Raw genomic sequence first — 13,177 nt, 5'->3', positions numbered from 1 at the left:
TTTGTGATTTTATGTAGTAAGGACTAAATTGTAAAAATGGTAAAATCCTAGGGGTAAAAGTGTAAAAGTGCTTAAATTTATATTTTGGATTGAATTGAAATAATAGATGATTAAATAAGTTAACTTTGAATATATTAAGGTCAATAAAAATGGAATTTGGATCTAGATCGGGGAAAAAAAGTTATCAACTAAATGACTAATTTCGTCGTTTTCACATCTGAAGTAAGTTCGTATGTGACAAATTTAAATACAAATGTATTTTATACGCTTCGATTGCACAAATTGCAAACACAATACTGTGGATATGAATGATAGTGTTTCGGAAACGATTCGACATTTGAAATCCCGGTTGAACCTTAGGAATAGTTTAGGATACTAGTGACTTGTCATTAGGGGATGCATTGAGTTGGCTTCGGGCCATGTTTTCAGTACTTTGGACATAAATTACCTTGATTTGGCTACGAGCCATGGTATAGGTACTTATCGTGTGAGATCCTTGAGTTTCCGACTTCTATTTTGAATGTTTCAACAGGTAAATGAAAGAAGAGAATGTGTATGAGATTGATATGAGATAGTACTTGTATGTGCATAAACTATTTTCATGTTGAACCGAAGAAATGATGATGAAAGTGTATAGTTTTGTGAACCGATATTTGAAAGGTTTGTTAGCTAATGTAAGCTACTTATTGGTGTATTCAAATTATTGAATTATGTTTATGTGATTGCATTAAGTTTATTTCATACGAGCTTACTAAGCTTTATAGCTTACATCGTTTAATTTTCTATGTTTTATAGTGATTACAAAGCTAGCTCAGATTCGGGGATTGTCGGAAATCGCTTCACACTATCCACCTATCTTTCGGTAGTATAAACTTGGTATTTTAAGTATATGGCATGTATAGGCATTTTGAGTCATTTTGATTATGGGTTGATACTGATTTTGGTTATTTGTGATGCCTTGTAAATGTATATGTTTTGGTTTGTAAATTTATCCATTAAAGTTGGCTTAATTTGGTGAATTTGGTTATATGTATATATATGCATATACGGTTGATATTTTGAGTTCATGGATGGTTATGTAAATGGCTTATATTATGAGGCTTGTGGCTATTGATATAGTAAATGTTAAATGGTTGATATTAGATTTGAATTGTGCTTGTGAATTAGTGCAAAATGATGAATGTAATAGCCCAATTTTGAGGCTGGTCGGACTAGTGGTATCGGGACCATAAACCTGACATAGAAAAATTTATTTTTATTATATTTTTATGGTCTACAGTTTTGCTGTGTGAAAATCTCGTTCGAAAATTTTAACGTTTGGGCACTCAATTTAGTAAAAAGGACTAAATTGTAAAAAGTGCAAAAGTTGAGTTCTACATGTTAAAGGTGTCCAATTGCTATGAGATTTTAAATTGGAGGTCCTTATATTATAATTAGGCCATTTGTTAAGTTAGTGGACAAAAATGGACATGAGGTAAGAGAATTTTAATGATTTAGAAAAAGGGCATTTTGGTTATTTGGTTTATAAAAGAATAAAAAGGGAAAATAAAGCAAAAAATTGCTCATCTTTCTTCAACCATGGTTGAAACTTGGAAGAACACCATAGCTAGGGTTTTTTCATCTTTCAAGCTTTATTGTAAGTACTCCTAGCCCTGTTTTTAATGCTCTTTATATTTTTGAAGTCGTATTCACCAGATCTTTCTATTTCTACCATTGTTTTGAAGTAAAGTTCATGTTTAAAATTTTACCCATGTATGATATCCATGTGTTTTGATGTTTTATGGTAGAAAATGAAAGTTTGGTGTGTAATAAACAACTTTTACTAAGTGATTTTTGAAAGAAATACATAAAATGACCTATTTGTAAAAATTTATAAAATATGTAGTAAAGATGTGATTTGATGAAAAATGTGGACTAATATGAGTATGTGTAGGATTCGACTAGGGTTGGGTCTTGATGAAATTGAATAGATTTCAGTTTATGAGCCTAGGGACCAAAATGTAAATATGACAAAGTTTAGGGACAAAAATTTAATTTTTCTATTGTGTGATTTTTGGACTAAATTGAGTAACGTTGTTAGTAAATGAGTTAATTTTTCTATTATAGATAAAGAAAAATGAGATTCGGACCTAGATCAGGGGAAAAACAAAGTCTTTGATGATTAGGTCCATTTCCACTATTTTTTTTACCGAGGTAATTTCGGATGTAAATAATGCATTATTATTTATGTTTTAATTGCTTTAATATTGTATGAGTTATGATTGACTCCTTGGATGTAATCGACAAATTTCGATAAGAGAAAAGTCTCAGTTGAACCTTAGGAATAGATAGGATACAAATGTCATGACATTAGGGTTATTTGAGATTACGTGTAAGACCATATCTGGGTTATGGCATCGATATCAGACTTCGTGTAAGACCACAGCTGGGCTATTGGTATCGTTATGAGATCCCATGTTAGACCATATCTAGGATATGGCATTGGTATAGTACTATGAATGTGAGATTTCTCAAGTATCCTTTAGTATTCTAAGTGGTTCAACGGGAATCATAACAGAAATGTTAATGTTGCATAAGACAATGGTATGTTGCAAGATGGTACAGGTATGTACATAAAACTTAAGTTTAATGAGCTTGATATGTGATGAATCCCTCGGTAAGGTTATGATTGTGCAAGTTATGATACTAAGGTTATAATAATATCCATGCCAAGTTGGACTATGAGATTTATAATAACATATATGTTAATTCACTTCATGTTAATTGCATGAATAATGTGAGTTTATGATGCTTATTATTTGCATAGGAACTTACTAAGCTTTAAAGCTTACTCTCTTTCTTTTTTCCTTGTTTTATAGTGTCACCAAGCCAGCTTAGGGATCGAAGACTGTCGAAGATCCATTCACACTATCAATTTAACATTTTTGGTACCTATGATTTTAAAATTTTGAGTTATCGCATGTATAGGGACTTGGTCATTTTGTTATGTGTCATAATAGATTGGGCCTAACGTGTTGGCCTATATTGGTTGATAATTCATTTTATAAATGGCCATATGAAATTGGCTAATATTGGTTTAAGTATTTATGCATAAGATGAGGTTTTCATGGATGAGGAAGTTTGCATGATTGAAGTTGATAGGTATGAGATGTTTGTATGTGGTAAATGGTGCTATGTTTCGGTTGTGTAGATTGTTGCATGGAAGGGTGACAGAATGGCTTCGTAAATAGCCTTGTTTTTGTCCACACGGGAAGACACACAGGCATGTGTCTGGGCCGAGTGTGACACACGGCTTGCCCCATAGACGTGTGTTCCGACCGTGTGTCCCCTACACCTTAAATGTTGCAAAATAGAATGCTCAGCATCGAGCACACGGGTAGAGACAGGGGGTGTGTCTTAGCAATGTGGACGGCACGACCTCAGGCACGGGCGTGTGCCTTGGGCATGTGAAGTCTGCACCTATTTTATGAAAAATTATGAAAATTAAATCGACCACACGGCCTAAGCACACGGATGTGTGCCTTGGCCGTGTGACTTCAATTTGTTCATGGATGACAAACAAAGAGTTACGCGGGTTAGGGACACTGGTGTGTGTGACCACACGGCCTACCCACACAGGTGTGTCCCAAGCCACACGGGTGTGTGGCTCTTAAAACATGAAAAATTTTCTAAGTATTGTGAAATTTTTCAAAGTTCTCGATTTAGTCCCGAACTGCTTCCAATGCATATTTTGGGCCTTGTAGGCCTGTGTTAGTAACTTTATGCTGGTTTTCAAAAAGTTTTAAATTTGGATGCAAATGTATGTCTCGCTTTTTATGTTTGCTTATGTTTAAGTCTAGTAATGCCTCGTACCCTGTTCCGATGTCAAATACGGGTAAGGGGTGTTACAATGAATGTTTGGTAAAGGCTTAGTTAGATTATTTATATATGTGTTTTGGTATGTTTTGATTGAGTAAAACATAAGTTATAAACAAGTTGGTTGTTAGTATTGGAAATGGTATGAATTAGCCTTGATTGTGGCTAAATTAGATGTTCATTTATGCTTTGAATTGGTGCTATTTGGGTTGTGTAGGTACATTCAAATTTGGGTGGCAAATTGGCTTGGTAAATAGCCTATTTTTGTCCACACGGGCAGAGACATGGGCGTGTGTCCAAGCCGTGTGTGACACACGATTATGATACACGGTAGTGTATCCCTTAGTTTCGTTTTAGAAATCAAGTCAATATGCTCCACACGGTCTCACACACGGGCGTGTGACTCGGCTGTGTGGCATAAGTGAGTATACCCTACAGGTTTGGCAGGACCTAGCACACGGCCTGGCACACGGGCGTGTAGGGCCATTTTTAGGGTACACAGGCTAGCCATACGGGGGTGTGTGTTGGCCATATGACTCAAGTCAGAGAGTTGCGCGGGGTCAGGCACGGGCTGGGATACGGCCATGTGCTCCTATTTCAAATGTCCACACGGCCTCTGACACGGGCGTGTCTGGTGGCCGTGCGAGACACACGGCCTGGCCACATGAGCATGTGTCCCCTATTTTTAGAAAAATTTTCTAAGTTCCGTGAAAGTTTCTTGAGCTATCGGTTTAGTCCCGAACCATTTCCAAAGTATGTTTAAAGCCTTGAAGGCTCGCTTTAGGGACATTATGCTTGAGTTTGATTAATATTTGCATGAAATGTAATTTTATATGAGAATTGAATGTTTAAATGTGTTGTAAGTCCAGTAATGTTCTGTAAACCTATTCTGGTGTTGAATATGGGTGAGGGGTGTTGGGTGTTACATGGTTATTAAACACTAGTTATTCAAACAATGCCTTAGGTCATCCCTAAACATTCCACAACACATAATTTCTTTCATGCCTTTAATTTAGCAGATGAATAAGAATCAACTCAACCATCATGTACCTACAAATATCCATCATGCTTATTTATCCTATGACACACAATCATACATTTTTACATAGGTATTTCTAGTCTATTATGCAATTTAACAAAGTAGCCTAATTAATCTAGGTTGAAACTAAACAAATTATTTCATATCAATAAAAAATTTGCATGCTTGACAGAAATTAATACATACTTCATTATCTTCAACCAATTATTTATAGTATTAACATAACCTAAGCACCATGCAATTTAAACAAAAATATTTTTTAAAAATAAAATAAATAATATACTAAACATAAAAAACACTCAACACAATCTTATGTAATCCCCCCACACTTTAGAACATACATTTCCCTCAATGAAAAAACTTACAGCGTAGACAAGAAAACTTCCCTAAAAGGCTGAATCTTTATTGTTGTGCTGACATTGAGATCCTGTGTGCTCTAAGCGGACAAAAAAGTACATAAAAATATAAAACACTATGACCAAACAACATGAAACGTAATAAAAAAAACAAAAATAAAAGAAGAGATGTTGGCAATGGATAAAAGAACTTCAAAATAAATAATTTCGGAAGAAACCTGGCCCTTCAGTTACTTAAGGGATTGTTATATTGGAGAAAATTACTATTAAATCAATTACCCAAAAAATTACTAGTCTAATTGAGTTGCGAATTAGTAGTGTGGATTCCAAATTAAAACAATAATAAAACTAATTAGATTAAACTAAACTAAAACTAACATTAGGTTAAGTTATTGGAAATCCCTCTTCTTAGTTTCGACAATGCGAGCTATTTAGCCTAGAATCAATTGAAGCCCTAATTGTTAACTATGTTGATAATTACCTTTAATTCAAGTACTTGCCACCCTTAGCTAGGAATATCCTTTTGGTCTCATATTCACTAAGGACTACCACCTAAGATACCCTTTCGGTCTCACTTAGGCAAAGGGATACCCTTTTGGTTTCACCTGCCTAAATATTCTACTAGGGTTGTCAATCCTAGTATACTATGTTCTTGTTAAAAGTAACATTGATAATGACAATATAGAACGATCTCAAAGTAAAAGAAAAGAAAAATAAAACAAAAATTTTATGTGGAAACCCTTTCAGGGAAAAACCATGGACAGAGGAGGAGAAATTCACTAATTTTGAAAACGAAATGATATAAGAAGAGTTTCAACTACATCTATTTAAAGGTTGAAAAACCTTATTCTAATCAATGTCAAACCTTATCCGGGTTAGAAATTGATTTTTTTGCACAATGAAAAATAAGTTTTTTTTTCTAAAATTGAGTGGTTATGTTGTTAATATCAATAAACCCTTTAACAAATTTGTACATGTGTTTTGGAATAGGCAAATTTGGTTGTTTCCCAGCTTTCAACCTACATGATCTTCTCCACCATTCTCAAACCCTCCTCTTGCTTAGAGTATGTGATCTAATTCATGGAACAATAAATATAATGACAACTTTATTGATATTCTAGTAGGGAAGATAAATTTCTATCTATGAGCTAGAAACCAAAGACTAACTCTCTTGAAATATGATTTATTAGAACATAATCTCTATTTATAGAGAAAATCACAAGAGTCTTAGTTGAATAAGAAGAAGCTAAATAATAATATGGAAAAATACATAATACCATTAGGATTATAGGGAGGTGGGTAACACACCCTTATTGGGAACTAGAGTTTCCACCATCACATGTCAAATGGGCCTGTTGGGCATGTCTCATGCATTGGGTGCAACTAAATGCTTCTTATTGGTCTTTTAAACCGACCCATATAATTTATTCAACCCAATAAATTATTTTCTATTCTAAAACATTATTTATTTATTTAAAATAAATTTAATTGATTTCACTCAATTAAATGATTTTCTCAACCCAATCCTAATCCTGTTAAAGTCATGACAACTTTACTGTACTAGAATCAATGAGTAGAAAAATTTAATAATTTTGTTCAATTAAGTTGTGATGACCAATTAGTTTAATTTTCACTTCATACTTCAAATATTTAATTACAATCAACTAAATAATAATTTGAAAAAGTTAATTTAATCTTTAAGTCATGTTTTATTCATAGCAAGAAAACGCATTCACTATAGATAGTGGTACATGTGGTTTATTTGTCTAACTTGTCATTTTCATTTATTCATTGTATTGGTTCAAATGCAAACCATCAAGGGTTGTATCAAGCTAGCGGAGAGATTTACTGGACATATAAAATTAGGGCTCAAATAATTTGTAATTAAGTTCTGACTCTTCGCCTATTAATTACAATATTATTTAGTCATGGAGTGAATCTACTAAAAGTATCATGACTTTATTAAGTGATCATCCAATGACATTATAATGTGTATTACCTTCATAAGATATCATTAATCTTTTTGGGTTAAATCTGTTCACCCAATATAATCTTATATTATCGCATGGTAACTATTATATCTCCTTCATAATGGAGTAATAGAGGGTTGAGTGCACTTATTTTCTATAGCTTCCCAAGTAACTTCATCGATTAATAATATAAAAACCCTCATGAAAGCCTTTTAATAGTCATAGTTTGATGAACTGAGTAGTAGCAAGGCTCGAATAATTGAATTAACTTTCTTTATAGGTTTCATGGTTGAAACCCAAATACAAGATCAGTTCCAAACAACTATTGAAACCTACTTTGATACCAATTGAAAATGCACTTGGTTTGTAGGGTGTCCCAATTCGATGTCCTAATTAGCAATATTTGTTAACAGAGTTTGAAGAAATAACCCGACATTTACGGGGCCTAACTTAATGAATGATTTTATCCAACAATGGATCTGAAACCCTATTGGGTAAAGCACAATCTACCTTTACACAAAAGATAATTGCAACCCCATCAAAGGATCCCGATGTTACAATCACTCGCCCTAAACAACCTCACTTACAAGTCATAATAACTATCCAATAAAAAGCCTAAAACAAGAGTGCAAAAATAAAAAGTAAAGAAAGCACAATACTTATTGAAAAAATTTCCAAAGGCACAAAGAGCAAGTCAACCAACAACCTATTTATTGGCTAATATAAGAGCTCTTCAGCAACATTTTTCATAAGCTTAAAACTCTCAATTGAAGGCTGAATTTATCTCTTAAATTATCTGTAATAATTGTCCCATAAATTCCATCATATGCAAGTCTCTCGTCAGCTTCAAATACATTTAAAAATATAAGGATAAGATTCATCAAATTCTTATCAGAGATATGGAAAATACGATGGTTTTGAAGCTTTTGGGGCGTAATATTGGCTTTTCAATACTACAAAATAAAATTTATAGTTTTTGGAAACCCTTATCATCGTTCCATTTAATAGACAACAAGAATGGATATTTCTTGGATGAATTCCAGAACAAGATTGATTACGAAAAGGTGCTCTCGAAAGGACCTTGAATTATTTTTTGCCGTTATGTGACAGTGCAACCTTGGTTAGTATCCTTTAATTCTGCGTAGTCATTTCCGAGAGTTCTGTTACTGTGGATTAAACTTTTGGGCTTGCTAAATTACTTATATAAATAAAAAATTCTGGTCAAAATAGGGGGTTAACCGGTAAGGTAGCAAAATTGGATCTGAACACGGATAACAAAGTTAGAGGTCGTTTTGCCTGTATGGCTGTGTATGTAAACTTGGACAACCCTTTAGTGTCCCAAGTTTTAATTAGTGGAAAAAAAGAGGGTCGAGTATGCGTTTTTACCTGTAATTTGTTTTCAATATGGGTGATATGGCCATGCTAAGGATGTTTGCCCCATTAGGGATTCTGAACTTACCGCTGAAAAATGTGCAACAATGTCGGAAACTTCATCAGAGGTGGTTGTTATGGTTGTTGATAGAGCGAGGAGAAAAGCGATAATTATGAACCCTAGATGCTAGTGGAGAAAAAATCACACCGTAAAACAAAAGATTCAGTACATTTAGGGGATGAAATTAAGGCTAAGATAAATGAGGGGTCTCGTTTTAAGGCATTGACTGATATGGAGGCGACTGTTGATAACAAATCTCGGACAACTAAACATTTATTGGATAGTCGATCTAAAAAAAGGAAAGAAATTGTACCTGATGCGACTGGATTGCTTAATGAAGGCCAACTAAATGCTCATAGCAATGATAGAGGCCTACTTAATGCCTTGGGCTTTAAAAACTTAGCAGGCCCTGCTAGGTTGTTTAATAAAGTTAGTGGGTTTGCTAATAAGGCCGGTTCATCTACGGTGCTGGTAAGTAATCTAAATGAAGCCCATTCTAGGACTTCCAAGGACTAAAGGATTGTAACGTGATGAAGGTTGGTACTTCGGGCCAAAAAATAGGGCTGGTTAGTGGGTCGATGGCTTTTTGTAAACTGAAGTTATCGAGTCGGGGCATAGAGCAATCTAGAAATTCCCTTAAAAATTTGGTGGTCTTGGAATTTCATGGAAGGGCTGAGGATGGTGGGTTTGCTATTGGAGTGAACTCGTCTTTTTTGCACTATGTACGAGGGGGATAGTCGGGAAATGGGTTGGTAGGAAAGGTGCTCATCGGAGGTGATTGTAGATGTTACAACTTTGAAATCGTGGAATGGGCTTGACCCTAGTAGACACTCAGCGATCACCTTCAAGGAGACTCATGAACCCAGCACCAACAACCTATTGGAAAGGCGAATTGTTGTGATGATGGGGAAAGGAAAGAACGAGGTTGCTGGGAAAAATTCTAGGGAAAATAAAGGTTTAAGGATGCCAAAAAATCAAAATAAAGCGTTATGTGGAAGGGGAAACAAATTTAAAATGGTTAGTATCCCTCAGTTTCTTTTAAGGGAATCAATGGCCCACTTGGCTGAGGTCATATCCATGCAACCATATATTCTTTGGCCTTAGTTGATCCAAGCTTAAAGGCCGAGTAAGAGGAAATGAGGCAACCTATTGTTTAGAAGGTCTTGTTTTGGTTTTTATTGTTGATGTTATTTTAATATTTTATATGGATTTAAATCTAACTATTTTCTCAAAGAATTGCCAAGGTTGTGTTAGTAATAAATTTATTCGTGTTTTTGTGAATATAATATCGAATATGGGTCAGATATTGTGTGCTTGTTGGAGTCGAGAGTAAACAGTAAAAATGCTAATTTTATCATTGAGAAACTAGATTTTATTATTCTCATCATGTTGAAGTTGTTGGTTTTTCAAGAGGAATCTGAGTAGGTTGGAAGGATTCTATTCGGATTGAAATTATCCAAAATTATCAACAATTTATTATTCTTCGTGTCTATGGTAGTTTTCAATCTAATTCCATTTTTATTTCATTTTTTATGGGAGTCTGGACAAAAGGAAATGGAAAGGTATTTAAGAAGATTTAAAATCTGCTTTACCTATTGATTCTTTTCCATGTTTAATTATGGGTAACTTTAATACTATTCTTTCAACTGCTTATAAGAAAGCAGTTATGTCACAAGGAAGAGATGTAACCTTTTTGGCAATTTTGTAGATTCTTGTAATTTGTAGGATTTAGGTTACATCAGTCTATCCTTCTCTTGGCAAAGAGCTGGCACGTTTGAGAGATTAGATCGAGCGTTTGCTAATGATACTTGGGTTTCAACTTTTCCACAATGCCTATTTCTCACTTGCTAGTGATTAAGGCTGATCATAGGCTTATTCTTTTGATGACCAAACCAGAAATTAGATTGGCTACAGGGAGACCTTTTCGGTTCCTAACGGAATGAATGAAGCATGCTAAATTCCCTTCCTTTTGTGAAAGATAAGTGGAAATTTTCGAGCAATATGGCTAGCTTTCTCACTAATTTTACTGTGCAAGTTAAGAAATAGAACAAGACCATCTATAAATTTATTGGTACTCACAAAAGGCAACTTATGCAGTCACTTTCTAGTATTCAGAGGGCACTGGATCATTCTACCTCTAGTCAATTTGCTCAACTAAAGGTTGATGTTAATGATGAGTTGGAAAATTACTAAATCATAAGGAGCTCCTTTAAAGGAAAAAAGCTAGATATGACTGGCTCTAGTTTAGTGACCATAACACCAAATTTTTCCATAATCGTACGATCCAAAGAAAGAAATTCAATCGTATCATGGCTTTGCGCATTGACAATAGGGAGTGGCGTTCCAACCAGAATATCCTTCAATAAAAGAAAATTAGTTTTTTTGAGAATATTTATGGAAAAACACTTGAACCTATGAGAGATTTGCCTTCCAACATTTTCCATCAGCTTAAGACTCAAAATATTGATTTTTTGGAAAAGTTAGTGCCCAATGAAGAAATAAAGAAAGCTTTACTCGACATGGATTCATTGAAAGCTCTAGAAAGTGATGGCTTTCATACGCATTTTTTCAGAGTCAGTGGGGTGCTGTAGGCAATGCAGTCTGTGAGAGGGTTCAAGAAGTTTTCATTGGTAACACCATTGATCCAGAGTTGAACAATTCACTGATCACACTTATCCCGAAGAAAGATAATCCTGAAGGATTTAGCCAATTTCGTCCTATTAGCTTGTGTTTAATAATGTAAAAATTCATGATGAAAGTAATTGCTAATAGATTCAAATTGATTTTTTCATAACTTTATCTCACAGGAACAAGCCGATTTCATTATAGGATGTAACATTTTTTATAATGTTATTATAGCACAGGAAGTAATTCACTCCATGCGGAAAAAAATGAGGTGGTAAAAATTGGATGGCAGTCAAGTTGGATTTGGGAAATGCTTATGACAAAGTGAGTTGAGAATTTATCGGTGTCTCATTATAAGTTGCGGAGATTTCAGATTTTCTTAATTTAGTAATCATGGTAGCCATTTCTTCCTTAATTATACAGGTTATCTAGAAAGAAGTTCCTATTCAAAAATTCAAACCGACCAGAGATATCCGGAAGGGTTGTCCATTATCACCTTACCTTTTTGTGTTGTGCATAGAATGACTAAGCCATATTATTCACACAAAATGTATAGAAATAAATGGTGCCCTTTTTGCATTTGAAGATTAGGTCATGTTTTGTCTCATTTATTTTTCGCAGATGATTTGGTCATTTTATATAAAGCAGAGTCGGAGCAAACCCATTTGTTAGTAGGTATATTGGAGCTTAGTAGGTATATTGGAGCATTTTTGCGCTTCTTATGGGCACAAGATTAATGCTCGAAAAAAAATATATTTATCAAAAGGACTGAAAGATGGTATTTGCACTTGAATCAGTCAATTACTTAGCTTTCAGGTTGTTCAAAACCTTGGTATGTATCTAGGTGTACCTCTGCTCCATGATATGGTTACTAAAAGTACCCTGAGTTTTGTTGTGGAAAAGGTAAGGCGTAAATTGCATAGTTGGGAAGCAAGGAAGTTATCCATTATAGGAAGGGTCACTCTATCCTCTTTGCTATCTAAAATTACTTTATGCATACTATGATGATCCCAAAAAGAGTTTGTGAAGAAATTGAACGAATTGTAAGAATGTTTATTTCGGCTGCACTAGCAATCATCCAAAACTTGCTTTGGTCGGGTGGGATTCCATTTGTCAGCCTAGATCCCAAGAAGGCCTTGGATTTTGGCATTTGTATGACCAGAATAACTCGTTTCTTATAAATATTAGGTTCAATTTATTCAATAAGGCAATGCCTTATGGGTTCGTGATCTTCATACAAAATATGGGGTCAATGACCAACTTCCGAACTCTATCACCAAGAGCCAATGTTCCCACTTATGAAGGTCTCTTTCTAAGGTATGACCACTTTTATGTGAGAACCTAGCTTGGTAAGTGGGTAGTGGTACCAGTATACGATATTAGAAGGATTCTTGGATACTTAGAATTGGTCCTTTAATTTCGCATATTTTTGCTCATGCAAATCTTGATTTGGAGTGCATCCTTAGCGATTTGGTAACGCTTGATGGAACTTGGAATCTGGATCTTTTTCATGTGTGGTTACCTAACAAGGTGATTGAACGAATAGTAAGTATTCCTTTTCCACATCCGGATTCGGGTTTTGATTCCTTGATTTTAGGTTCTTTTTCTGTTTGTAGCGTTTTCTGGTTAATAAAACAATATTCTTGGAATCCTAAAGATATCCATTGAAAGAATACCTGGAAATATCAAGGACTTCAAAGAGTTTATTTTTTTTCTTTAGCTTACTTACAAGCAGATATTATTAATTAACTCGGTACACACCAAGTAAGGATTGGGTCACAACAGCTCTTGCCTTATATGTGGCCATGAAGTAGAATATGCTCTCCATGTCCTTCGAGATTGTTCGATTTAAAAGGAAGTGTGGATGTATGTGGTCCCAATTGAATAGAAAAATAGGTTC

This window comes from Gossypium hirsutum, chromosome A03 (genome assembly GCF_007990345.1).
Source record: "Gossypium hirsutum isolate 1008001.06 chromosome A03, Gossypium_hirsutum_v2.1, whole genome shotgun sequence".
In the NCBI taxonomy this organism is placed as follows: Eukaryota; Viridiplantae; Streptophyta; class Magnoliopsida; order Malvales; family Malvaceae; genus Gossypium; species Gossypium hirsutum.
Note: the sequence above shows the minus strand (reverse complement) of the source record.